Below are 27,694 nucleotides of genomic sequence, written 5' to 3' on the forward strand. Positions count from 1 at the left end.
CTTATTCAGCCAAAGTCTGATCTAATTCTCAGTGGCAGTATTATACTATCGAATGCAGAATGTGCTATGCAATATCAGCAGCAGATGTGGAAAACCAAGGATCCAAAGGAAAATGGATCACGATCAAAAAACAAAATATTGCTCTAATGGAGAGAAACATCTATTGTGCTTCATAAAAGGCATGAGGAAAGTAGATGCCAATTGAAAGAAGGATTACAAGGAGTAGCCAAAAGCTTGGTCAAGGAGATGTGATTTTAAAAAGGCCTAGACATGGATTTTCCTACCCTTTTAACCATATTTGAAGTGTATACAGTTTTGGGTTGTGATTGGTTGATTTTGATGAATATAATATTGGAGACAATTGTGAAAAGGTAAGAGGCCACGAAAAACAAAGGAAAACATTGTTGAACATATTTTTCTCTTCATTACAGAGGCTGTAATTTCATGGCCTGTCACTAACTCCATTAAAATCAGGGAGGAAAGATTGATACCAGGTAAAAGGTGCTGTTGAATTTCTGTAATGAGCTTCTCTCTCATTTTCTTGCTAGGTACTGAATAATACATAGTCAGTTAACCATTTAAACACCTATATCCAAGTGTATCATTAGCACCTTCAATCCCACCAGATAATCATCCACTTTTTTTTTCGAAGAAGCTAAGTGAATGAGTAATGCTGATTGTGATGGATGTACGTTCCACTCTGTGAAGACAGAAATCGAATCTCTAGCTTAAAGATGTGCAGGTATTCTGGATCTCTTCCCTGTAATGTCATGAGGCTATTTGAAGTCAAAAATCCTGCTTCTACCTGCATCTTACATTTCATTACTTTAAAGACTTGAGTCCAGTCATCACTTAATCTTCATTTTCCAGTTTCTGGCATCCATCCTTGCAACTTCGAGGTTTCAGCCTCAACATTCCTCCATCATCTCCAAAACATCCATGATTTTTAAAGGATATGTTGTCAAAACCACTGCATAACACTCAAAATGAAACCTCACATTGTAGAAAGTAAACTATTTCAATTTGTAATTAGATTTGCCATCCATTGTCTCTCCATAATCTAGCCCCAAATACCCGAGAGGTGAAGTCTAAGATCTGATCTGCCTTATGAATAGTAGAATTCTATTGCCTGCACAATCTGTGAACAATCAACACTAACACTCCATCTTGCTCTTCTACTGTTACCAGAAGCATACATTACCTGGCTGTTGCTCAGCCCATATACCAAATTTCTTCAATTCTATCTGAATAGTTCTTATTTTCTCAACACTGGATACCTGACCCCACCCCACTGGGCCGTATGCTGGACGTCTGGGGAAGTTTATATTTTTGGAGCACCTGTTTACCAATACACCAGGAAAGTTTGGGCGTGTCCTGGGAGGAAAGCCTAGCTTGACCTCTGATACAAAGAAAGCCTTGTGTAAGGAAATAAGTGATGGTAATGACAACAAACACGAGTGACTGAAGTGTGACTTTAATGGTTAAGATAATAAGCAAGGGTAGATGTATCCATTAGCGATAGTTCCGAATGATAATGGTTAAGAGGACCAGTTCATCAGGAGGTTAGGAACAGTTAGGGTAGGTAACCTTGTTTAAGGGAAGTAGCTTTGAAGTAAGGAACTACAGCTATTTACCTGAATAGGATATCTTCAAAGAATTTTAGAATAGATATCCCCCACAATCTAATCTGTGGCATGCACCTTTGATGTGGGGAAAGAAATACGGTGTAAAAGGAGCATGATTTTCAACAGTTCTTAAAAGGGCTGAAAGGCTGTTTTTTCTGTATGCATTATGGGCTGATCACTGCTATCGAAAAAGTCTGTCCTGTCTTTTACACTGTTGTGCCTTGTGCCAACTCAGAATGTGTTGGTGTGAACTATGGAAGGGAGGAGTTTCAATGCTGAGGGTGTCAGCAGCAAAGTTTGTAATCTAAAGTTTCTAATTCTAATCTGGCCTGTTGGTTGTGAAAGGGGTGGTTTGAGTGACTGTATATTGTATGCATACCCAATTTGAATCTGTATCAAAGTTAATGGAGAGTACAGTTGGATAAGGTTTTAAACAGGTGGCCATCCGTAGTCCACATGTTGCCCTGTTAGATGGATTAGTTTCAAATGATCCCCTCCAAGTAATATTTACTTCCATGCCTCAAACAATGCATTCAGTAAATTGAGTATGATGGTCAGTTTGACAGACTGTTTACATGCATGTCAATTTGCAATGTGATGAATGTACATACACTGGACGTCTAATTTACATAAGCTTAAGAATTAATATTGCTGATGTTGACAGTCTAGTACCTGGTGCATTTGTACGGCATTCCACTAATATCCTCAAAGCACTGGAGGCGTGTCGCCAGTGGTGCCTTCATAAGATCCTCCAAATTTGTGAACAAGAAAGGTGGTCCAACAACAGTGTTCTCACTCCCAGGCCAACTTGCCCAACATTGAGACACTAATCAGTCAGAACCAGCTTCCCTGGGTGGGACATGTCATTCATATGCCCGACACCAGACTCCCAATCGCTCAACTTTGAGCTCAGTCACAGCAGTTGACTCTCGGGAGGAAAGCGGGAATGCTATTGGGATATCTTCAAAGCATCCTGCAAGAGGTCAAACATCCCCGCTGAGACCTTGGCTTCTGCTGCTTCACAGTACCAGGGTCCCAGGTTCAATACCCGCTTGGGTCACTGTCTGTCCAGAGTCTGCATGTTCTCCCCGTATCTGCGTGGGTTTCCTCCGGTGCTCCGGTTTCCTCCCACAAGTCCCAAAAGACGTGCTGTTAGGCCAATTGGACATTTTGAATTCTCCCTCAGTGTACCCGAACAGGCACCGGAGTGTGGCGACTAATAATAATCTTCATTATTGTCACAAGTAGGCTTACATTACACTGCAATGAAGTTACTTTGGAAATAGGGGATTTTCACAGCAATTTCATTGCAATATTGATGCAAGCCTGCTTGTGACAAGAATAAAGAGTAGTGGATTATTATTAAGTGGAGAAGTTTTATTTGGGAGTGCACTGAGCACATTCGAGAGATGTTGTTGGGAGCGTACAGCAACAAAATTGCAGGAAAAAAAACCAAAAGCCCATCTACCCGACCCTCCAAGCCCCACCTGCCCTACATGTGGCAGAGTCTGCAGATCCTGCATTAGATTTATCAACCACCTTCGAACCCATCCGAGTGAAATTAGAGTGGAAGTAAGTCCTGAGAGACTGCCTAAGAAGAGAAGGATTATACTGCATATTATAATACATGTGAGCAAGTGGAGCCCATTCATGCTGTGGGTCCTGCTCTGTCATTCAGATCTGTATCTCAACTCCATTAACCCACTTTGGCTCCATATCCCTTGCCTGACGCAACTCTATCGATCTTGGTCTTGAAAGCTCCAATTGTCCCAGCATCCACAGTCTCTTCATCGATTTCTTTTAAATGATCCTGGTAAGTGTTTGTCTGCTAGTAGTGCCAATTTTAAACAACAGGTAGATAACAGATTAAGTGAATCAAATGGCATTACAAAGCCTTCATTGCACAATATCCTACTGTCAGACAAAAGATTTCATAGAATCACAGAATGCCGGCAGTCGAGTCTGCACCAACCCTCTGAAGGAGTAGTTTGCCCAGGTCCACTCCCACACTCACCCCGCCCTATCCACGTGACCCCTCCGGCACACCCATGGACACTAAGGGGCCACTTTTCATGGCCAATCGCCACCTAACCTGCACATCTTTGAACTGTGGGACGAAACTGTTGCACCCGGCGGAAATCCATGCAGACACGGGGAGAACGTGCAAACTCCACACAGTCACCCAAGACTGGAATTGAACCTGGGTCCCTGGCGCTGTGAGATAGCAGTGCTGACCACCGTACTGCCCGAAGTCTTAGGTATTACTTATACATTGGAGAGCTATGGAAGGGAGATTAAGGGAGTGGGACTAATTGGAATGCTCTTTCGTCAGAACAGACATGGTGAGCCTAATGGCCAACTCCTGTGCCGTCTGATTGTATGTATTAATTTGAGCTATTCCAAGTTACGGTGATGTCGCCTGCACTGCATTTTGACCCTGAGCAGCTTCTTGTAGAAAGGGCGTTCATAGAACATAGAACGTACAGTGCAGAAGGAGGCCATTCGGCCCATCGGGTCTGCACTGACCCACTTAAGCCCTCACTTCCACTCTATGCCCGTAACCCAATAACCCCTCCTAACCTTTTTGGACACTAAGGGCAATTTAGCATGTAAATCCACCTAACCTACACGTTTTTGGACTGTAGGAGGAAAGCGGAGCACCCGGAGGAAACCCACGCAGACGCGGGGAGAACGCGCAGACTCCGCACAGACCCAGCTGGGATCCTGGCGCTGTGAAGCCACAGCGCTAGCCTCTTGTGCTACCGCGTTGTTGGGAATGTATAAGTTGTTAGCCTTGTGATGGTCCCTTGGCAGATCGGGCCATGTTTGCATAAGGCACTCCAGAGATTTAATACAGATACCTCTTCCCCTGCAAATATTTAACTGCTTTGTCCACTGCACTTTGCTTTAAATGGGGAAATGCACTGACCTACATTTCATAGAGGATTAGCGACAGTAATAGAGTCAAGTGGCATGATGTGGGCATCATAAATGCAGGGTAATAAGTAATGACAGGTGTGCTGAGCGAGCCAGCTGAGTATTTTTAAAGATCATTATGTATCTTTAGTGGATGCTGTTTGAACTTTAAGATTTTTAACAAGCTATTTCTGATCAGCATTTTAAGCCTGGTCGATGTCTGTCAGAGGCCTTGCTTTGACACTGCACCAGTACAGCGCTAATAATGGATGGGCAACTCCCAGTGGGCTCGATAAATGCACAAACTTGAGATAATCTTAGCTAGGCCAGACAGTTTATGTAAAATGAAAATGCTGGAGGGTTAGAATTCCTGGATATTAGATCCTGGATTTTGATTAATGTACTGCTGGATGCAGTGAAATTTAATGACTGATTTCCACACCCCGCTATCCAACCCTCACCCCCCATCACCAAAATTGTTTTAGTAAATGAGCGATCAATAGGCCATTACACTGTCCCACATGGGAATAGAGGAAGTGCACAGAGTTGAGGGATGAATTATGCATCATGCGGCTGGGATTGGGAGCTGCCTGGGTCAGAAATTGGTCTCATTTGCGGCGGAAGGGGGAGGGGGAACTGGGGGGAGGGGATGGGAACTGGGGGGAGGGGATGGGGGACTGGGGAGTGGGGATGGGGGGCTGGGGGAAAGGGATGGGGGACTGGGGGAAGGGATGGGGGACTGGGGGGAAGGGATGGGGGACTGGGGGGAAGGGATCGGGGACTGGGGGGGAGGGAAGGAGGATGAGGTGGGAGGGAGATGAGGGAATGAGCAACAAGGTAATGGGGTACGAGGGGAATGGGGAGGAGAGTGGAGGGAGGGGGACAAAGAGGGTGGGGGATGAGGTGAGTGAGGAGGGGATGAGGGGAGGGATGGGGCAAAGGGAGGGAGGAGTGAGAGATGGGAGAGGGGATGAGGTGAAGTGAGTGAGGGGATGAGGGGAGGGACGGGGTAAGAGAGGGGGTAAGGGTGGGAGTGAGGGAGGAGGGAGGGAGGGATGAGGGGAGGAGGGGGGGAGGGGAGGAGGGGATGAGGGGTGGGGAGGGGGGCGAGCGTACGGTGGTAGGGAGCAGCGTGGACGAGGGCTGGGGAGGGATGGAGGGAGACGAGGTGTGGAGAGGGAGACGAGGAGTGGGGTGGAGAGGGGACTAGGCATTTGCAGGCAGAGGCGAGTGGCTACAATTGGCATGGCTCCTTCAAGGCAAGATGAATCCCAGACCCTGCTGTCGTCCAGGCAGTTTGATTTAACAGAAGCTGTCACAGCACATCGCATCTCCCTGCAGCTGAGAGAGGGAGGGAGGAAGAGAGATAGGAGGAAGAGAGAGAGGGAGGGGAGGAAGAGAGAGGAGGGAGAGGGGGAGGTAGGAAGAGAGAGGGAGTCTTGCTTTGCAGAGAGGGAGCTGAGCTCACTCTCACTCACTCAGAGCCCCGCTGTGCTCCGGATGTCAGCCTGAAGCCGCCTTCAGTGAACAGAGCAGTGGCTGCCTCGCGGGCCAGGCTGGGCTGGGACTTGTTTTCTGCTGTGAAACACCGCCTGGTAAATCGGAGCGGAATTGCAGTGGGAGGGGGGAAAGCAGCGACGGCCAGGGGACATCCGCGGTAGGTTCAATCCTCATTCTGTGAGACATTGTCGCGCGTCTGCCTGGCTTTTGGGGGGTGCTGAAGTTTTGCTGAGGCAGGGGGCTTGGGTGATGCAGTGCTGATGCTTTCGATAACCACTCTCCTTCACCATGCACAAAAATAGTCAAGTCGTCGCTGGGAGATTTCTGCTCCTCAGTTACTGGTACTGAATATGACTGCAGCAACCGGACAGTCATCACTTTGAGTTGCGAATTCCACTGAGATTTATTTATGTGTTAGCACCGACAGGAGGAGGGAAAGGTCAAATGTTTAACAGCCAGACTGATACCCGGGTGCTGAGTTTAATGCAATCCCCCATGTTAGCATTGGCAAGTCTGGCAATCAGTCTTAACGAATGCAAATCAACAGGGTGATCTACCAGCAGCGATCACTGGCTCACGTTTGTACTCAATTCTGCCTTTGCACCCTTATTCTGCATTTCAAGTAGCCAATCTGACTGAACCCGGCAGAAGGGAGCTGGAGTCAATAACTTGTGCATTTGCTTTGCATTTAAACTGGGCAGAGATGCCAGCGTTTCAAATGTACCTCGGGTGAGACTCAGTGCTGGGTGTGTGAGTAAGTGACTGTGCATCTGATGGGAGACTCAGATGGACAAGTAAAGATGTAGGCAGCCACAACAACAAAAAAGATTGAAAGGAATTCTTTACCGAAAAAGAAATCACCAATTCAGAATACGGTTCTCCCCAATTCAGGAATCTAAACGCACACATTTTCTCTGCTTGTACAAAATGCAATTGATCAGATGTCAAGGTGTAGCAATCGATTTAACATTCTCCCACTACAGCTGAGTGACTGAACAGGCATTTTTTTCCAGCAGTATTTGCAGCACGTTTATTTTTTTTGCCTTGTAGGATTTAAATATTAATGATTTATTGAACCCCCCCCCCCCCAGTTCTATCCCCATATTGCTTCCGCGGACAGTTTTGAGATATGGCCAATCGCCAATAATGTCCCCCAGCTTTGTGCGTGGCCTGCTGGAGGTTGAAATCATTCCGCCTTTTGAGAAAAGTTCTCTCAGCCGCCTTGACCAAAGCCTGTCCTGTGTGTCTGGGCCATTCCCTGCGACCCGAGGAATGTCGCATTGAATATATAAAGCAGCCTGCTCGCAAATTCCGCTCACATTGGCTCTGCACACGCAGACCATCAAACAACAACTCTCTCTCTTTGCAACAGCTTTTGTGATGGATTTGTTGGAGGCAGCATTGCCATTCAGTGCTGGAGAGTAAGCCCCAGATCCAACGGCAAGGTTCTGATCTTCTAATCCTTTTCGCCCTGCATCCCACTATCTAAACTTGTGCTGGGGAAAGGGGAAGGGAGGGAGAAATAGACTGACACTATCCTGTTCAATACAGACCTGGTTAAATTCAAGTGCGTTGACATTTTCTGGAAATGTGTGAAAGGAAGGAAGGGAGATAGGGTCAACGAGTGGACTCCCTACGCTCCCTGTGATTCCCAAGGTGGGAGCCAGGTTGGGATCTTAGGGGGTGGGGGGGGGAGCTGAACCCCCACAAGATACAGATTGTGCTCAGAGCTGGGGTTGGTTTCAGGATTCAAGGTTGTGTCGTGACTGAGAAGAGTGGCAAATAGTCATTGCCTTTTTCAAGAGAGGTAACTTCTGCGAATGTGTGTGTTGTGAGAGCAGTGTCTTATTTAACCAGTAATATGGGAGGTGCTGCGAATGTCCTGTATTAAATCTCGTGAAATCGATCACTTTGTGGTAGTGCCTGACAACCAGACCTCCAGTCAAGATTCGGAAAGGAAGTCTATGCTGGCCACAGGGGCCTGTGAAGTTAGCACCTTTCACCCAGTGCTGCACAGTGATCCAATCTGACACAACAGCACAGATAGATACTTTAAAAAAACTTGTATTTTGCCTGTCGCACAGGTTATGTTTGGAGCATGCTGGTGGTTTGAGCCCTTTCCGTAGAACTTGAACTTTGCATGCATACTCAATAGATCAGAGTTAAAGAAATAACTTTTATTTATGTTGTCGTTTTCATGGTCTCGAATGTTCCATAATCTCGGTGCTTTGCGGGCAATGAAATCCTCCATTGAAGCATAGCTCCTGTTGTAATGTAAGCCATTACTTGGAGTCCTTTGAGTTTAAATGTTGTAAAGCTCCACATAAGGGACAATGCCCCTTGCAGAGCATGCTGAACTTTGGGGTCTTGAAGCCCTCAAAAGGCCCTAAAATCTGAAATCAAATGTGTGGTATTGGCATATTCATGGACTGGGTAATCACTGCCTTCATTGTCTGCAGGCATATTGATTTATCTTACACTGTGCTTCTATCTGCAGTTTTGCTTGTAAATATGGCTGTGTTTGGATCCATGGTGCATTTGGTTAGTCAGTTGCTTGTGCAACACCTTGTACTGCATGAACAGAAATGTTCTCCAACTAAATATTGAGAGGACCAAATGCATTGGGTGGAATTTCCCCCCCCCAAAATTTATCAGTGTCACGTTCAGTCTGAGAACCAACGTGTATCTCTGCAGATGCACAGCCGAGCTTGCACTCCAGACTTTCTGGCACAGGGGGTGTGGTTTGCACCGCCACTCTGGTGGGGCTGGGCTCCGTACTGATGGGGGTGCCCTTGGGGCTCCAAACTCCCCCACCCCTCCCTCCCCCATGGACACAGAGGACTCCCACCCACAAGCATCGGGGCGGCCCCTCCACCCATCACGCCAGTGCCGTAATGCGACCGCCCCCCTCATACGCATTGCCCCCACAGATGTTAGCACTGTCTTACCACTGCACATACGGGGATATCGCTAATGGGGCTCCCTAGAGGGCCCCACCCTGGTTCTGCCAGTAGTGCCCTGGAGGATGGCACTGCCAGGTTACTGCCCTGCCATGTCCCTCACCCGCCCCCTCATGTCTCTCAACCCCCCACCCCCCCCGGGGCTATACATAACCTGCGCACCCCCGGTGTGGTCATAACGACTGTTTTTCACTTTTGAAAACCAGTAGTGATTTATGGAGGTGTGACGTCACACCGGCTGTGTGGGACCATATGATGAGGGTGGAAGCTGAGCCTGCTAATAGTGAAATAATGCTAATATATGTAAATGAGGCTCCGAACCAACCAATCTGCTCCAACCCACCCGCTGGCGGCGGGATTGGGGTTTGCTCCTGCGTGCCAGCCAGTGGGAGGATGCTAACCGATGCAAATGGGTTATTTTTTTGATATAAAATTGGAGTACCCATTTCATTTTTTCCAATTAAGGGGCAATTTAACTTGGCTAATCCACCCACCATGCACATTTGTCTCCCTCACTCTGTCTCTCTTGCTCTGTCTCTCTTGCCCTGTCTCTCTCGCTCTGTCTCCCTCACTCTATCTCTCTTGCTCTGTCTCCCTCGCTCTGTCTCTCTTGCTCTGTCTCTCCCGCTCTGTCTCTCTCGCTCTGTCTCTCTCACTCTGTCTCTCACTCTGTCGCTTACTCACTCGCCCTGTCTCTCTTGCTCAGTCACTCTGTGTCCCTCGCTCGCCTGCTTGCTTTCTCTCTCTCGCTCGCTCTGTCTTGCCTGCTCGCTCTGTCTCTCTCGCTCGCTGTCTTCCGCTCACCCAGTTTTGCTCGCTCGCTTGATCACTCTGTCTCTCTCGCTCATCCGCTCGCACTGTGCCGTCTGCTCGTTCTGTCTCGCCTGCTCGTTCTGTCCCTCTTGCTCGCTCTGTCATTCCCACTCGCTCGCCCGTTCTTGCTCGCTCTGTCTCTCTCGCTCACTCTCGCTCTGTGTCGCGTGCTCACTCGCTCTGTCTCTCTTGCTTGCTCACTCTGTGCCTCTTGCCCACTTGCTCTGTCCAACTCGCTCTGTCTCTCAGTTGCTCACTCTGTTCCTCTCACCCGCTCACTCTGTCTCGCCCGCTCGCTCTGTCTCACCCACTCGCTCTGTCTCACCCGCTCGCTCTATCTTGCCCGCTCGCTCTGTCTCTCTCGCTTGCTCACTCTGTTCCTCTCGCCCACTCGCTCTGTCTCGCCCGCTTGCTCTGTCTCTCTTGCTGGCTCACTCTGTTCCTCTCGCCCACTAGCTCTGTCTCACCCACTCGCTCTGTCTCACCCGCTCGCTCTATCTTGCCCGCTCGCTCTGTCTCTCTCGCTTGCTCACTCTGTTCCTCTCGCCCACTCGCTCTGTCTCGCCCGCTTGCTCTGTCTCTCTTGCTGGCTCACTCTTTTCCTTTCGCCCATTCGCTCTGTCTCATTCGCTCACTCACTCTGTCTCTCTTGCTTGCTCACTCTGTTGAGCTCGCCGCTCGCTCTGTCTCGCTCGCTCACTCGCACTGTCTCACTCGCTCTGTCTCTCTCGCTCTGTCGCCCACTTACCCGCTCTTAGACTCGCTCACGCTGTCACTTGCTCTGTCTCGCTCGCTCATTCACTCTGTCTCTTGCTTGCTCACTCTGTTCCTCTCGCCTGCTTGCTCTGTCTCACTCGCTCACTCGCTCTGTCTCTCGCTTGCTCACACTGTTCCTCTCACCTGCTTGCTCTGTCTTGCCCGCTCACTCTGTCTCGCCCGTTCACTCGCTCTGTCTCACTTGCTCACTCGCTGTCTCTTGCTTGCTCACTCGGTTCCTCTCGCTCGCTCTGTCTCGCCTGCTCACTCTGTCTCTCTCGCCCGCTCACTCTGTCTCACCCGCTCGCTCTGTCTCACCCGCTTGCTCTGTCTCGCCCGCTCGCTCTGTTTCGCCCACTCGCTCTGTCTCACCCGCTTGCTCTGTCTCGCCCGCTCACTCTGTCTCGCCCGTTCACTCGCTCTGTCTCACTCGCTCTGTCTCTCACTTGCTCACTCTGTTCCTCTCGCTCGCTCTGTCTCGCCTGCTCACTCTGTCTCTCTCGCCCGCTCACTCTGTCTCACCCGGTCGCTCTGTCTCACTCGCTGTCTCTTGCTTGCTCACTCTGTTCCTCTCGCTCGCTCAGTCTCGCCCGCTCGCTCTGACTCGCCTGCTCACTCTGTCTCTCTCGGCTGCTCACTCTGTCTTGCCCGCTCGCTCTGTCTCACCCGCTCGCTCTGTCTCGCTTGCTCACTCTGTCTCGCCCGCTCGCTCTGTCTCACCTGCTCGCTCTGTCTCACCCGCTCACTCGCTCACTCACTCTGTTCTTCTCGCCCACTCGCTCTGTCTCGCCCGCTCGCCCACTCTGTTCCTCTCGCCCGCTCGCTCAATCTAGTCCTCTTGCCCGTTCGCTCTGTATCTCTCGCTCTGTAGCTTGCTTACGCGCTCTTGCACTCACTCGCGCTGTCACTCGCTCTGTCTCACCCGCTCGCTCTGTCTTGCTCGCTCTGTCTCGCCCGCTCGCTCTGTCTCACCCGTTCACTCGCGCTGTCTCACTTGCTCACTCGCTGTCTCTTGCTTGCTCACTCTGTTCCTCTCGCTCGCTCTGTCTCGCCCGCTCGCTCTGACTCGCCTGCTCACTCTGTCTCTCTCGGCTGCTCACTCTGTCTTGCCCGCTCGCTCTGTCTCGCCCACACGCTCTGTCTCACCCGCTCGCGCTGTCTCACCCGCTCGCTCTGTCACGCCCACACGCTCTGTCTCACCCGCTCGCTCTGTCTCGCTTGCTCACTCTGTCTCGCCCGCTCGCTCTGTCTCACCCGCTCGCTCTGTCTCACCCGCTCACTCGCTCACTCACTCTGTTCCTCTCGCCCACTCGCTCTGTCTCGCCCGCTCGCTCTGTCTCACCCGCTCACTCACTCTGTTCCTCTCGCTCTGTCTCGCCCGCTCGCTCTGTCTCACCCGCTCGCTCTGTCTCACCCGCTCACTCGCTCACTCACTCTGTTCCTCTCGCTCTGTCTCACCCGCTCGCTCTGTCTCACCCGCTCGCTCTGTCTCACCCGCTCACTCGCTCACTCACTCTGTTCCTCTCGCCCACTCTGTTCCTCTCGCCCGCTCGCTCAATCTAGTCCTCTTGCCCGTTCGCTCTGTATCTATCGCTCTGTAGCTTGCTTACGCGCTCTTGCACTCACTCGCGCTGTCACTCGTTCTGTCTCACCCGCTCGCTCTGTCTGGCTCGCTCTGGTTCGCTCGCTCGCTCACTCGCATGTCTATCTCGCTTGCTCACTCTGTTCCTCTCGCCCACTTGCTCTGTGTCGCTCGCTCGCCCACTCTGTTCCTCTTGCCGCTCGCTCTGTCTCGCTCGCTCACTCTATTCCTCTTGCCCGCTCACTCTGTCTCTCTCACTCTGTAGCTCGCTTGCGCGCTCTTGCGCTTGCTCACGCTGTCACTCGCCCTATCTCGCCTGCTCGCTCTGTCTTGCCCGCTCGCTTGGTGTGTCTCTCGCTCGCTCTCCTGCTCGCTCTGTCTCTCTCGCTTGCTCTGTGTGTCTCTCTCTCTGTCTCTCACTCGCTTACGCGCTCTTGCGCTCGCTAACACTGTCACTCGCTCTGTCTGTCTTTCTCTCTTACAGTTCTCCTTTTCTGCTTGTGATGGCTCTTTTTAAAAAATTGATTATTGGAATATCGGCACTGCTGGCAAGGCCGGAATGTATTGCATATCCTCAATTGCCTTTGAGAAGGTGGGAGCGAGCCACTGAACTATTTTAGTCTGTGTGCTGTAGTTAGGAAGAGATAGTACATAGTACATAGAACATACAGTGCAGAAGGAGGCCATTCGGCCCATCGAGTCTGCACCGACCCACATTAATCCCTCACTTCCACCTTATCCCCGCAACCCAATAACCCCTCCCAACCCTTATGGACACTACGGGTAATTTAGCATGGCCAATCCACCTAACCTGCACGTCTTTGGACTGTGGGAGGAAACCGGAGCACCCGGAGGAAACCCACGCGGACACGGGGAGAACGTGCAAACTCCGCACAGACAGTGACCCAGCGGGGAATCGAACCTGGGACCCTGGCGCTGTGAAGCCACAGTGCTAATCACTTGTGCTTTAGAGAGTTCCAATTTTTTTTAAACCAGTGACTGTGAAGGAATGATGATGTAATTCCAAGTCAGGATGGTGTGGGGCTTGGAGGGGAATTTGCAGGTGATGTTTCCCTGCAACTCCTGCCGTTGTTCCTCGAGGGATTTGTGGATTTGGAATGTCAAAGGTGCCTTGGCGAGTTGTTGCGGTGCATCTTTTAGATGGCACATACTTGCAACCACTGTGCGCCAGCGATGGAAGGAGTGAATGTTTAAGGTGGCGGATGGGATAGCAATCCAGCAAGCTGCTTTTTCCTGGATGGTGCCCAAGCTGCACTCATCCAGGCAAGTGAAGAGTATTCCTTCACTCCTGCCTTATAGGCGACTAGGTTTTAGGGAGTCCGGAACTGAGCCCCTGAGCACAGAATTCCTGGCACCTGAGTCGATTTTGTAGCCATAATATTTATGTGGCAGGTCCAGTTAAGCTTTTGGGCATTGGTGGCCCCAGAATGTCGATGGTGGGGGATTTAGTAATGCCCATACCATTGAATTTGGAGTTGGTTAAGAACTATTTAATTATTCCCCCCGCCCATTCTTTCCTCATAGCTCTGCAACTATTTCTTTTTAAGGCATACATGTCACTTGTCCTTGTGGAAGTTACTGTCCCCTTCCACATTTCCCAAAGTTGTTTTGGGGCAAATGTGTTCAAGACTGGAGCAGTCCATGCAATTATATATTGCACTGAAGGAGGTCATTCAGCCCAACAGAGCTTTGTTTCTTTATCCTTTCATGGGTTGTGACCATTGTTGGCAAGTACAGCATTTTGTTTTTGTTTTTTTAAATGTATTTATTACAGATTTTTAACACAATTTTTCTCTCTTACAAACAATAACCCCCCCCCCCCCCCCCGTAACGAAAAAAAAACGAGAAATCGCGCAGAGCAAGATATATACATGGCAAAATGATGTATTTACACAGCTTTGTACACTGGCCCTCACCCATACGTGCCAGTTTCCCCAACCCTTCATGTTATCTCTTGCTCATCCACCCTCCCAGGCAGTCCCCCCTTTCCCCGCCCCCTCCCAGGACGTCCCCTCCACCCCCCCCCCCCCCCCAAGTTGCTGCTGCTGCTGACCGACCTTCCTCTAACACTCCGCGAGATAGTCTAGGAACGGTTGCCACCGCCTGTAGAACCCCTGCGCAGACCCTCTCAAGGCGAACTTAATCCTCTCCAACTTTATGAACCCAGCCATATCATTTATCCAGGCCTCCAGGCTGGGGGGCTTCGCCTCCTTCCACATTAGCAAGATCCTTCGCCGGGCTACTAGGGACGCAAAGGCCAGAATGCCGGCGTCTTTCGCTTCCTGCAGTCCCGGTTCGTCCACTACTCCAAATATTGCTAGCCCCCAGCTTGGCTTGACCCGGACTTTCACCACCTGAGATATTGCTCCCGCCACTCCTCTCCAGAACCCCTCCAGTGCCAGGCATGACCAAAACATATGGACATGGTTCGCCGGGCTCCCTGAGCACCTTCCACATCTGTCCTCTACCCCAAAGAACCTACTCAACCTCGCCCCTGTCAAGTGCGCTCTGTGGACCACCTTAAATTGTATCAGGCTGAGCCTGGCACACGAGGAGGAGGAATTAACCCTACCTAGGGCATCAGCCCACAGACCTTCCTCGATCTCCTCCCCCAGCTCCCCCTCCCATTTACCCTTCAACTCTTCTACCAGCGCTTCCCCCTCTTCTTTCAACTCCTGGTGTATTTCCGACACCTTGCCCTCCCCGACCCATACACCCGAGATCACCCTATCTTGAACTTCTTGTGCCGGGAGCAAAGGGAATTCCCTCACCTGTCGCCTCACAAAAGCCCTCACCTGCATATATCTAAAGGCATTTCCCGGGGGTAAGTCCAGCATTTGTTGCCCTCCCTAATGGCCCTTGAACTAGGGAGCTCGCTCGGTCATTTCAGAAGGCAGGAGTCAACCACATTGCTGTGGGACTGGAGTCACTTGCAGCCCAGACCAGGAAGTGACTGGATTCTCGATTTGGAGACTATGTCCCCACGCCGGTGTGGGAACGGTGGCGGAAACCTGTGGCAAAACGGCCACCGATTCCCGGTTTTGCTTGGGGCTAGCAGGGAGGCAGCTTAGAGCTCTAGTTGCCGATACGGCCCAGAGAATTGCCAGGTCTGTGGCTGCGCATGTGCACGGCAACGGCCTACAGCGGCCGCACTGTGTTTCATGGCAGGTGCCACTGGCCCACAAAATAGTTTCCCCCTTCAGCCGGCTCGCGCACCCCAGATCGCCCCACCACAGTGTCCCCAACCCCGAATATGTCCAACCCTGCCCGTGGATCGGCCCTCAGCCAACTGTGACGCCGTTGGACTGAGTCCGCAGCCGCCACGCTGAGTTGCCGACGGGTGAGACCATGAGAGACCCACGCCGTCGGAAACTTGGCCGGTCAGGGACGGAGCATCGGGGGGCGGGCCTCACAGAGGCCGTGAATATGGCATGTGGTGTACTCCTGGAGTATGCCTTTCCAGGGGGCGGAGCATCGTGAAAGCGGTGCCGCCCTCGATTTCGGCATCATTGGCCCAGATGCCAAACGCGGAGAATCCAGCCCCAGATTTCCTTCCCTAAAGGGCATTATCATAGAATTCCTGCAATGTTGAAGGAGGCCATTTGACCCATCAAGTCTGCACCGACTCTCTGAAAGACCTAGGCCTACCGTATCCCCATACCCCACCTAGCGGCCATTTAGCACAGCCAATCCACCTAACTTGCACATCTTTGGACTGTGAAGGAAACTGGAGCACCCAGAGGAAACACATGCAGACAAGGGAGGAATGTGAAAACTCCATACAGTCACCTGAGGTCAGAATCGAACCTGGGTCCCTGGTGCTGCAAGGCAGCAGTGCTAACCACTGTTCCAGCCTTGGTGTACCAGATGGGTTTTTAACAACAATTGATGATGGTTTCATGGTTACCATTACTGAGACTAGCTTTATATTCCAAATCCATTAATTCAATTTATTCCATCACCCGCTGTGGTGGGATTTGAACCAGAACCATAGTCTGCTGTGGATTATTAGTCCAATGACATTACCACTGCACCACCATCTCCCCGAGTTGTGCTGGCTCGTTGAAAAAGATGTCTGCTTGGAACAACTGCTGCGTTTTTTCCCTGTAATCCTGTAAATGTCCCACATCCAACTGACACAATTGGTTTAATTGTGTTTCATAGATTTCATAGAATTTACAGTGCAGAAGGAGGCCATTCGGCCCATCGAGTCTGCCCCGGCTCTCTGAAAGAACACCCTACCCAACTGCACACCTCCACCCTATCCCCATAACCCAGTACCCCCACCCAACACTAAGGGCAATTTTGGACACTAAGGGCAATTTAGCATGGCCAATCCACCTAACCTGCACATCTTTGGACTGTGGGAGGAAACTGGAGCACCCGGAGGAAACCCACGCACACACGGGGGGAACGTGAAGACTCCGCACATACAGTGACCCAAGCAGGAATCGACCTTGGGACCCTGGAGCTGTGAAGCAATTGTGCTAACCACCATGCTACCGTGCTGCCCGTGTTGTTTGCTACATTGAAGGATAGACATCATCTTGTGGTTCAATCTTCCTTCTTTACATCACATTAACAACATTGCTTGTTTTCAGTCATCACGCACGAGAGTTTGGTCAAACAATATGAACCTAGGCCTCCGCATATGGAAGGGGCTGAGTTGCTGGGGTTATGTACAATCCTAGTCATCATGTCTTTCTTCTTCTTTACCAACTCTCCATCTTCACCAACCCTTCGCCCAGCAGATGAAAACAAAGCCCCTCGTTCCCATAATCTGATGACTGAGCCAATTTAAATTGCCTAGCTGTGCAGGGTGCACAAAATGAAACTTGACAAGCTGTACAGTGTGCTCTGTTACACTGTGATCTGTGCGAATGCGGGAAAACTGCCACCTTTTGCAGCTCATTGGGTGCTCGCACCAATTTTAGTTCAAACATCTGAAACATGAAATGCAATTCGCCAATTTTTATAAATCATTGGAATTGTTACCTTGCTGAGAATACTTCATTCACTCCATCAGTCAGGAACCCCTGGCCACTTTGGATTGACAGTACTGGGCCCGAAACAGAAGCTAAACCTACCTTCCGGGGTGGATGCAAAAGGCCTCATGGGGCAATTCGAAGAGCAGGAGAATTCTACCCCGTGTCCTGGCCAACATTCATTCATCAATAAATATCAAAAAAATGACTGGTCAATATTTCAGTGCAGTTTAAGAGACCTTGCTGGGTATAAGTGTCAGCCTATCAGTGAATACACTCGGCAGCACGGTGGCGCAGTGGGTTAGCCCTGATGCCTCACGGTGCCGAGGCCCCAGGTTCGATCCCGGCTCTGGGCCACTGTCCATGTGGAGTTTGCGTGAGTTTCACCCCCACAACCCAAAGATGTGCAGAGTAGGTGGATTGGCCATGCTAAAATGCCCTTTAATTGGAAAAAATGAATTAGGTACTCTAAATTTATTTTTAAAAAACAGCGATTGCACTCCAAAACTACCAATTTGGATGCAAAGTGCTTCAAGGCATTATGAAACCATGTAAGGCACAGTGCAGATTTAACGATATATTCCTCTGAGCTGCATTTCAATGTTTTCAGCTCCAAATGCCTTGCAACAGTTTTAGACGCACCAAAACTGTTGTGTGTGGTCATCACTGATGGATCGACACAACTGTTATTGTCTGGATTTTATTTTTAAAGCATTTCCAGAGAACTCGGTTTTTGAACGGGAACTCTGGACAAGTTCTTGTTTTGAAATGCGGGAGACCCTTAAAAATTTCTTTCTTGCTTCGAATATTTCCCACTTCATCCTGTCACACTCATATGATACGTATATTAACTTGGTGTTTGTTATGATTCTTGAAGATTTTTCAACATGAACAGGGCAGATTTGGGACTTCTGAGCCCCGCCCTAAATCTGCCCCCTTTCATGCCTGGCTTTAAAATTAGGAGAAGGTGGCTGCTCCGAACAGCATTATTATTGACTGTTTCTCACCTCCTTTTCTAACGATTTGGACATTTTCAAAGTCTACATGATCTGGTATGGAAGAATGGAAGACTCTGTTGGAGCGATTCGAAACTATGTTGGACATCATTGGACTTTGTTAAGATCCAATACCCTCCTTATTATCACTTTGAAATCTAGAGATTTATTTTACCCCGTGACAGCCTGGGCTAATCGTGCAGCATATTATGGGGAATTGTGGCATATGTGCAGTGTTGGGTTACTGAGTTACAGGACTTTACTCTATCCCTGCCCACCCCCCTCTGCCAGCATGGAGTTGGGCCTGCTGTGGCAACGTTCATTGGAATCACCGAATGGTTCTGATTAAAATTTGTGTCAGTCACAACACCGAGAAACTCCTCAAAGGAAGAAAATTACAAAGGTTTCGGGAAAGAGGAGTTAAGGGGGACTAATTGGATGGATCCTTCAAAGAGGTGGCACAAGGCCAGAAGACTTGTTTGAGACAAAAGGTTGAACAATTTACGTTCATCTTCCCATCAACAGACCAGATCTGCGTTTGCTTCTGAATATTTTCATAGTCTGTTCAATAACTGTAATAGAAGCAAAGAGCGACCCAGGACATCGAATTTAAGGTGGTTGCACCGCTGTTCAATTTTGGGGCTGGTTTAGCACAGTGGGCTAAACAGCTGGCTTGTAATGCAGAACAAGGCCCGCAGCACGGGTTCAATTCGCGTACCGGCCTCCCTGAACAGGTGCCAGAATGTGGCGACTAGGGGCTTTTCACAGTAACTTCATTGAAGCCTACTTGTGACAATAAGCGATTATTATTATTATTATTATTGATCTGGCCGGCTGTTTATGGTTTCTCGCCACAAATGAGCTAGAGGTTGACGTCAATAATGCTTATTTCTAAGGGAAGAGAACCCGCCTCCCATCCATTGACTCTGTCTACACCTTCCGCTGCCTTGGGAAAGCGGGCAGCATAATCAAAGACCCCTCCTACACAAGTTATTTTCTCTTCCAACTTCTTCCATTGGGTAGAAGATACAAAAGTCTGAGAACACTCACTAAAAGGTTCAAAAACAGTTTCTTCCTCACTGCTACCAGACTCCTGAATCACCCTCTAATGGACTGAACAGTTACGTATCTTCTCTACTGAGTAGTACTGCACTCCATATGCTCACCCAATGCCTGTGTCTGTATTGACAATGCATACTTATGTATGTCCTAAGCTTCTTTTTCATGTATGGAGTGATCTGTCTGGACTGTATGCAGAACAATACTTTTCACTGTTCCTCAATACACGTGACAATAAAACAAGGCCAATCCAATAAAGTTGTCTTCAGATGCAAGAGGAAAATAAGCCACCTTTTCTGGTGGGATTGGTGACTAGAAGGACTTCCACAATCAGGTCATATTGAGTTTTTAATAGTAATCAAGCTTGGTTGTCACTTTAATGAATCATTTGCATGACCATTGTAGATCATGGAACAACTGACTAGTGCCCCATTATTGTTGTCACAGGAGATCTGGGGCTAGATTATACGCTGCCGGCTTCTCCGTTACACTGGCAGCATACCCACGCACGGGGATTTCCTGGCGGCGTGGGCTGCCCACAATGGGAAACCCCACTGACCGGCTGGCGGGACGGAGAATCCTGCTGCCGGCGGGGGAGCGCTGCACCAGAAAGCTGGTGCGGCGAGACAGAGAATCCCGCCCCTGATGTATTCTAATCTGTCCCACTCTGTTTTTATCAGAGCTGGTGACGGCGTCTCATTCCTCCTTCCACCTTTGTCTCGTGAGAAACCTTTTCTGGTGTTTCTCCATTCTAGCGGTCTTCTCATTGTCAATTGAAGAACAATCATCTCCCCGAGTGCAAACGCCAGTATCGTTGACCGCCAGTGATGCGGCTCCAGCTCACCTGACAATAATACACAGCTCCAAAACAGGCTGGACTAAGGAAGTCCTGCTCTAAGTAAGGCACTAAATTGTTTAGTTCCTTTAATTGTTCCATGGTGCCAGACATGGTATGAGTGTTACACTCTGAATGCCTAAGCAGATTCCTTTAACTTTAAACTTTAATTTAGATGCATGTTTTATGTTCGTTGATAATTACCTTTAATTGTTTCTTACAATGTTGATAATGTAATACTCAGTCCTCATTGCTCCTGTCCTTTGAGACTTGATTTTTAAAATTGTAATTAAGCATGGTTGCTGCTTTAATGAATTGTCTGTGTGACCATCATAGATCATGGAACAACTGATTAGTGCTCGTTAGCTGTTGCTTAATATCGTACCATGCCACAAAGTATTATATGTCAAAAAAGGGAGGAAGAGCTTGTAATATGGTGAGGCTAAGAGTGCTTGCCAGTATTTAAATGAAAAATCAGGTGGGAATGTCCAGCAACTACGTACGCTGTTAAATGTGGGAATGGGAAACTGCCAAGATACCCTGCTCATCCAGAAGTTGTGCAAAATTAGTGTCCAGGATCATCATGTAAACATCCTGTATAAATACATCTCATTTAAGAATATTATGTTATAATTTGGCCCCTCCGTTCAAACATATTGAACGGTGTCAGGTGCTGTCTCTACCTAATAGAACATAGAACAGTACAGTACAGGCCCTTCAGCCCACGATGTTGTGCCGACCATTTATCCTAATCTAAGATCAACCTAACCTACATCCCTTCAATTTACTGCTGTCCATGTGTCTGTCTAAGATTCGCTTAAATGTCCCTAATGACTCTGACTCCACCACCTCTGCTGGCAGTGCATTCCACACACCCACCACTCTCTGTGTAAAGAACCTACCTCTGACATCTCTCCTATACCTTCCTCCAATCACCTTAAAATGATGACCCCCTCGTGACAGCCATTTCCACCCTGGGGTAAAGTCTCTGGCTATCCACTCTATCCATGCCTCTCATCACCTTGTTCACCTCCATCAAGTCACCCCTCTGCCTTCTTCACTCCAGTGAGAAAAGCCCTGGCTCCCTCAACCTTTCTTCATAAGACATACCCTCCAGTCCAGGCAGCACCCTGGTAAATCTCCTCTGTACCCTCACCAAAGCATCCACATTGATGAAACTTGCCAAAAATCCTTTAAGTTATATAGAATATATAGCACAAAAGCAGGATATCTGACCCAGCCAGTCCATATCCTTCCTCATCTAATTATATCAGCAAAACCCTCTAATCTCTACTCCCTCCATTAGGTTTTTGAACTTCCCCCTTAAATATGATCCACCTCCCATACTCCCTGTGTCAAGTTCCACATCCTCACCTGTCTGTGGGCAAATAAGTCTCTTTTGAATTCCCGGTTTGATTTCTCGCTGACGGTTTTATTGATGGTCTCTAGTTTCACTCTAACTCGCAAATGGGAAAAGAAATGCTGCATCTGCTCTAACCAGCCTAAGTACTCTTTTTAATAGTCTGGAAAGTCTTAATTATTGTATGCAACCTCTCTGCACTGAAAATTAACTTTCAAAAATGTACAGCCTCATTCTTTATGTTCATTTATGATTTTTTTTATCAAACATTGAGCGATCATTTTCTTTGGCTCATTTCTCTCAATCAGATATTTCCCTCTGTTTTGCTTTCTTATTTGTCATTTAAATCATAAATGAAATTTACTGGCTTAGACTCTGCATTTCTTATTGTCAATTCCTCAATCCGGTTAAGGAGATTGCTTTTCCTATTCATACAAATCCCATACTGTCTGTGCTTTCTTGCTCTCTTTACAATAATCTCCAGTGCAAAACTGCATGTGCAAGAGCAACAAACCCCTTCATCAATGAGATCAAAACCTGGCCCAATAGCTTTGACTTCAGTGCTTCATGCTGCCCGCAGTGAGAGAATCAGTCTGATCTTCCTTGTTGATGTATGTTGTTTCTCCTCTTCTTGTGACCAAAAGGAAGAGAGGCAGAGAATAATTGCCCCTAGCGCCTGATTTACCCACTGGCCGTAGTCTTCCAATCCACTGGCCATAGTCCTCCAACCCACTGGCCGTAGTCCTCCAACCCACTGGCCCTAGTCCTCCAACCCACTGGCCATAGTCCTCCAACCCACTGGCCATAGTCCTCCAACCCATTGGCCCTATTCCTCCAATCCAGAGGCCATAGTCCTGCAACCCACTGGCTGTAGTCCTCCAACCCACTGACCCTAGTCCTCCAACCCAATGGCCATAGTCCTCCAACCCACTGGCCATAGTCCTCCAACCCATTGGCCCTATTCCTCCAATCCAGAGGCCATAGTCCTGCAACCCACTGGCTGTAGTCCTCCAACCCACTGGCCCTAGTCCTCCAACCCACTGGCCATAGTCCTCCAACCCACTGGCCATAGTCCTCCAACCCATTGGCCCTATTCCTCCAATCCAGAGGCCATAGTCCTGCAACCCACTGGCCCTAGTCCTCCAACCCACTGGCCCTAGTCCTCCAACCCAATTGCCCATGTCCTCCAACCCAATTGCCCTAGTCCTCCAACCCAATTGCCCTAGTCCTCCAACCCACTAGCTGTAGTCCTCCAACCCACTGGCCGTAGTCGTCCAACCCACTGGCCATAGTCCTCCATTGCATAATTCCGATGAGCATCCTGTGGGCCTCCATCTTAATGGGACATGGTGAAAACAAAGATAGTGGTTCAGTTGAGGTGATGGTATTACTGTTGAGAATTACAGTGAGATCCTTCTCTTATCAGGAAAGGTGCTGCACATTAGCATTTTTTCACATCTTTTGGCACTTGAACATAATAGATTATATGAGCTGTAAAGAAGAGTGAGCATTGGCAGTTAAGAAACCAAAGCTGTCCTCTTGAGCAATGCATGTCACCCCAGTTTTGTCAGGCATCGTCCACTTTGATGAGGCCCTCCTTAAAGCTCTAATCCAGTCCGTTGTTTTGAGCATTGAGAATTCTGCAGAATCTTCCCTGGATGGCTCAATGCACTGTAGCCAATGTATGTCACACAGTTACAATTTTGGAAGAACCCTAAAGGTGTGCCAAGATGCTGCCCCCAACAGCAACCTTTTAATTAGGTGAGGTAACGGAAAGCCTGAGGTATTGGTTGTGAAGGACTCTTGTCTCCGAACAGGATACAGCGACTCACATTCTCGGCTCGCACATTAAGAATGGCTGCTTGGGAAAAATAATTGAAGATCGGTAACCCCTCTTGCACTGACCAACTGTATAATCCAGCACTTTGGGGAAAGGAAAGGACAAAATGCACGATATAGTTAGCAATGTGCAACCAGAAACATTTTGACATGGGGAAACCAGGGCAGCAAGGTGGCACAGTGGCTAGCACTGCTACCTCACGGTGCCGAGGTCCCAGGTTCGATTCCGGCTCTGGGTCACTGTCCGTGTGGAGTTTACACATTCTCCCCGTGTTTGCGTGGGTTTCGCTCCCACAACCCAAAGATGTGCAGGTTAGGTGGATTGGCCATGCTAAATTGCCCCTTAATTGGAAAAAAATTAATTGGGTACTCTAAATTTATAAGAAATAGCATGGGGAAACCTAACAACAAGTTATTGAAATGTAGTTGCTTCTGATGATACTGACAAGCTAACCTTCTTGAGGAAGACCTTCATAAACATAGAAAATACAGCACAGAACAGGCCCTTCGGCCCACGATGTTGTGCCGAACCTTTGTCCTAGATTAATCATAGATTATCATTGAATTTACAGTGCAGAAGGAGGCCATTCGGCCCTTTGAGTCTGCACCGGCTCTTGGAAAGAGCACCCTACCCAAACTCAACACCTCCACCCAACACCAAGGGCAATTTGGACATTAAGGGCAATTTATCATTGGCCAATTCACCTAACCCGCACATCTTTGGACTGTGGGAGGAAACCGGAGCACCCGGAGGAAACCCACGCAGACACGGGGAGGACGTGCAGACTCCGCACAGACAATGACCCAATCCGGAATCGAACCTGGGACCATGGAGCTGTGAAGCAATTGTGCTATGCACAATGCTACCGTGCTGCCCAATAACTTCCATATATGGTACCATAGCCAATGTGCAAGGAAATGGTGATTGGTTCTTGTCCAAAACCTATTCTGCCATTGTTCTGCATTGTTATGATCTGGAATGTACGACATGTATGTGGGGAGGCAGTGGCATAGTGGTATTTCACTGGACTAGTAATCCAGAGACCCAGAATCATGCTTGGGTTCGAATTCCGCTATGGCAGATGGTGAAATTTGAATTCAATGCAAATCTGCAATTAAAAGTTTAGCATTAAAATATTGTCGATTCATCTGGTTCATTGATGTCCCTTAAGGAAGGAAGTCTGTCTTCCTTACTTGGTCTGGCCTACATGTGACTCCAGATCTACATTAATGTGGTTGACTCCTAAATGCCCTCAGAGATGGGCAATAAATGCTGGCCCAGCCAGCAATGCCCACATCCCAAGAACGAATTAAAAAAAAGAAATGGTAGAGGAAGTAGATTCAAGAGCAACTTTTAACGGGGAATTGGACAAATACTTGAGAGGGGACTTCCGGGTGCGGCTATGCAGAGCTAGGTCGCATATTCGGTAGCTCCCGCTTGGAACGGACTTTTGGGCTCTTTTGCAGGGCCCCCACGACATTTGTTTGACATTTCCCGGTGTGGCAAGAGGACTGCAACACTCCCCTGACGGTGTCCCCCAGGAGTGTTGTGTCTTTTGGCTGCCAGGTCCGGCAGAAGCAGTGGAAGATTTGGCTGCAACAGGATAAACAGGGCCCCTTCCAGCATGCAAGCGGGGGAAGGGCAAGCTTAAAGCTGCAAACTGACCTGAGGACCTTTATCAAAAGTGAATTCTAACAGCAGAGGGAACAACTGTGAAAAGATCTCACCAGGGCCACTGAAGAAGCGGGGACGAGGCTTCCGGTGGCGGCCATGGAGGAGTAGGTCACGCATTCAGCAGCTCCGGTCTGGAACGGACACTTAGACCTTTTTCAGGAGTTTCCACGGACATTTTGGGGCAGATTGGTGAAGAGAACACTGCCAAAAGGATTCCCTCTCGAGACTTTTGGGCTCTTTTCAGGGCCCCCAAGGGCACTTTTTCAACGTTTCCCGGTGTGGGAAGGAGTTAATAATAGTTCCCCGTCAGTATATGGCTTTAACTAGGAGCGGGGTGACAAAAAAGGTGGTGGTGGACCAGAAGAAGGGAGGGAAGAAGGACAAAATGGCGGCGGGCGGAGACCAGGCAGCGTGGAGGCAGTGGGCGGAGGAGCAACAGGAGGGTATCCAGCGCTGCCTCAGAGAGATTAAAAAGGACCTGCTAGAGCCGAAGAAGGCCTCTATTGATAAGCTGCTGGAGACACAGACGGCCCAGGGGGTGGCGATCCGAGAGGCTCAACAAAAGATCTCTGACAATGAGGACGAGATCTTAGCCCTGGCGGTAAAGGTGGAGGCGCACAACGCGCTCCACAAGAAATGGCAGGTGCGGTTCGAGGAGATGGAGAATCGGTCGAGGCGGAAGAATCTGCGGATTCTGGGCCTCCCGGAGGGGCTGGAGGGGCCGGATATGGGGGCCTATGTGGTCACCATGTTAAACTCGCTGATGGGAGCGGGATCCTTCCAGGGGCCCCTGGAGCTGGAAGGGGCCCATAGAGTGTTGGCGAGGAGGCCCAAGGCTAACGAGCCTCCGCGGGCGGTGCTGGTGCGGTTCCATCGGTTTGTTGATCGGGAGTGTGTGCTCAGGTGGGCCAAGACGGAGAGGAGCAGCAGGTGGGAGAACGCAGAGGTTTGGATATATCAGGACTGGAGTGCGGAGGTGGCGAAGAGGAGGGCCGGGTACAATCGAGCGAAGGCGGTGCTGCACAGGAAGGGGGTGAGGTTTGGCATGTTGCAGCCGGCGCGATTGTGGGTTACCTACAAGGACCGGCACCATTATTTTGAGTCTCCGGAGGAGGCGTGGGCCTTTGTTCAGGCCGAGAAGCTGGACACAGACTGAGGGTCGGGATGGGCGATTGGGGACTGCGGTGGATATGTTATGCCTATTTTTGGTTCGGGGGGGGGGCTTTGCATTGTTTTGGGTTTCTTTTTCTCTGTGTTTTTCTCTTTGGGGTTGGGGAGGGTGGATGGGGCGGGTTGGGCACTGTTTTGGTTGGTGGCGGGGCCTGGTAGGTGGAGAGCGCGGGATTTTTTTCCCGCGCCGAAGACTAGGGGGGGCGGGACCTGGGCGGGGAAGCGAGGATTGTTTCCCGCACTTAGAACGGAGGGGGAGAGCCTGTGAATGGGGAGCGGGAGAGGAGGCTGTGCCACACAATGGGAGGAGTCGAAGGGGAGGCGGGAGTGGCCGGGGTCAGCAGGAGTCAGCTGACTTGCGGAAGTGCAATGGGGGGAGTAAACCAGCTAGGATGGGTCCTAGCCGGGGGGGTGGGGGGGGGGGGGGGTGGGGGGGGAATCGAGTTGCTGCTGCTAAGATCAAGGAGGAGCTGGAGCGAGTGGGGTGGGTCAAGACGGGGGTATGCCGCTGTGGGGAACGGGCCGGGTGTGGGGTGCGAGCACGTGGCTGGCCAAGGAGGGGTCATGGCTAGTCGGCGGGGGAGGGGGGCGGGTAGCCTCCTAATCCGTCTGATAACCTGGAATGTAAGGGGACTGAATGGGCCGGTTAAGCGGGCCCACGTGTTCGCACACCTGAAGGGGCTCAAGGCGGATGTGGTTATGCTCCAGGAGACACACCTGAAGGTGGCAGACCAGGTAAGACTGAGGAAAGGGTGGGTAGGTCAGGTGTTTCACTCGGGGCTAGATGCCAAAAATCGATGGGTGGCGATCTTGGTGGGAAAGAAGGTGTTATTCGAGGCGTCGAGCATTGTGGCAGATAATGGCGGTCGGTACATAATGGTAAGTGGTAAGTTGCAGGGAGAGAGGGTGGTACTGGTCAATGTGTATGCTCCGAACTGGGACGATGCGGGTTTTATGCGGCGTATGTTCCAGACTTGGAAGTGGGGGGCCTGATAACGGGGGGAGACTTGAACACGGTGTTGGATCCTGCACTGGATTGCTCCAGGTCTAGGACGGGTAGGAAGCCGGCGGCGGCTAGAGTGTTGAGGGGATTTATGGACCAAATGGGAGGGGTGGACCCTTGGAGATTTGCAAGGCCGGGGGCTAGGGAATTTTCATTCTTCTCACATGTCCATAAGGCTTATTCTCGAATCGACTTTTTCATTTTGAGTAGGGCGCTGATAGCGAGAGTAGAGGATACCGAGTATTCGGCAATAGCCATTTCGGACCACGCCCTGCATTGGGTGGACTTGGAGGTGGGGGAGGAGAGGGACCGGCACCCGCTGTGGCGCTTGGAGGTGGGGCTGTTGGCGGACGAGGAGGTGAGCGAGCGGTTCCGAGGAAGTATAGAGAGGTACTTGGAGACCAACGACAACGGGGAGGTCCGAGTGGGAATGGTATGGGAGGCACTGAAGGCAGTGGTGAGGGGAGAGCTGATCTCCATCAGGGCCCACAAGGAGCGGAGGGAGCGGGGGGAAGAGGGAGAGGCTGGTGGGGGAGATGGTGAGGGTAGACAGGAGGTATGCGGAAGAACCTGAGGAAGGATTGTTGAGGAAGAGGCACA

The 27,694-nt window shown here is 49.9% G+C and overlaps 1 protein-coding gene across 10 annotated transcripts in view; it reads left to right on the plus strand.

Annotated features, from left to right (window-relative positions):
* Positions 1 to 27,694, plus strand: part of LOC140396152 (contactin-1-like) — a 1,065,645-nt gene that overhangs the window by 299,326 nt on the left and 738,625 nt on the right. Inside the window, exon 1 of one of the 10 annotated variants that reach the window (XM_072484366.1) lies at positions 472 to 494. The exons of 7 other annotated variants lie outside the window; for them this stretch is intronic. The gene's annotated coding sequence lies outside the window, so the exon portion shown is untranslated. Of the gene's footprint in view, positions 1 to 471; positions 495 to 6,023; positions 6,199 to 27,694 lie in introns of those variants that run through there. 2 more of the 10 variants (XM_072484371.1, XM_072484369.1) reach the window with 2 other exon arrangements.

The sequence above is a fragment of the Scyliorhinus torazame genome, chromosome 19 (genome assembly GCF_047496885.1).
Source record: "Scyliorhinus torazame isolate Kashiwa2021f chromosome 19, sScyTor2.1, whole genome shotgun sequence".
Taxonomy (NCBI): domain Eukaryota; kingdom Metazoa; phylum Chordata; class Chondrichthyes; order Carcharhiniformes; family Scyliorhinidae; genus Scyliorhinus; species Scyliorhinus torazame.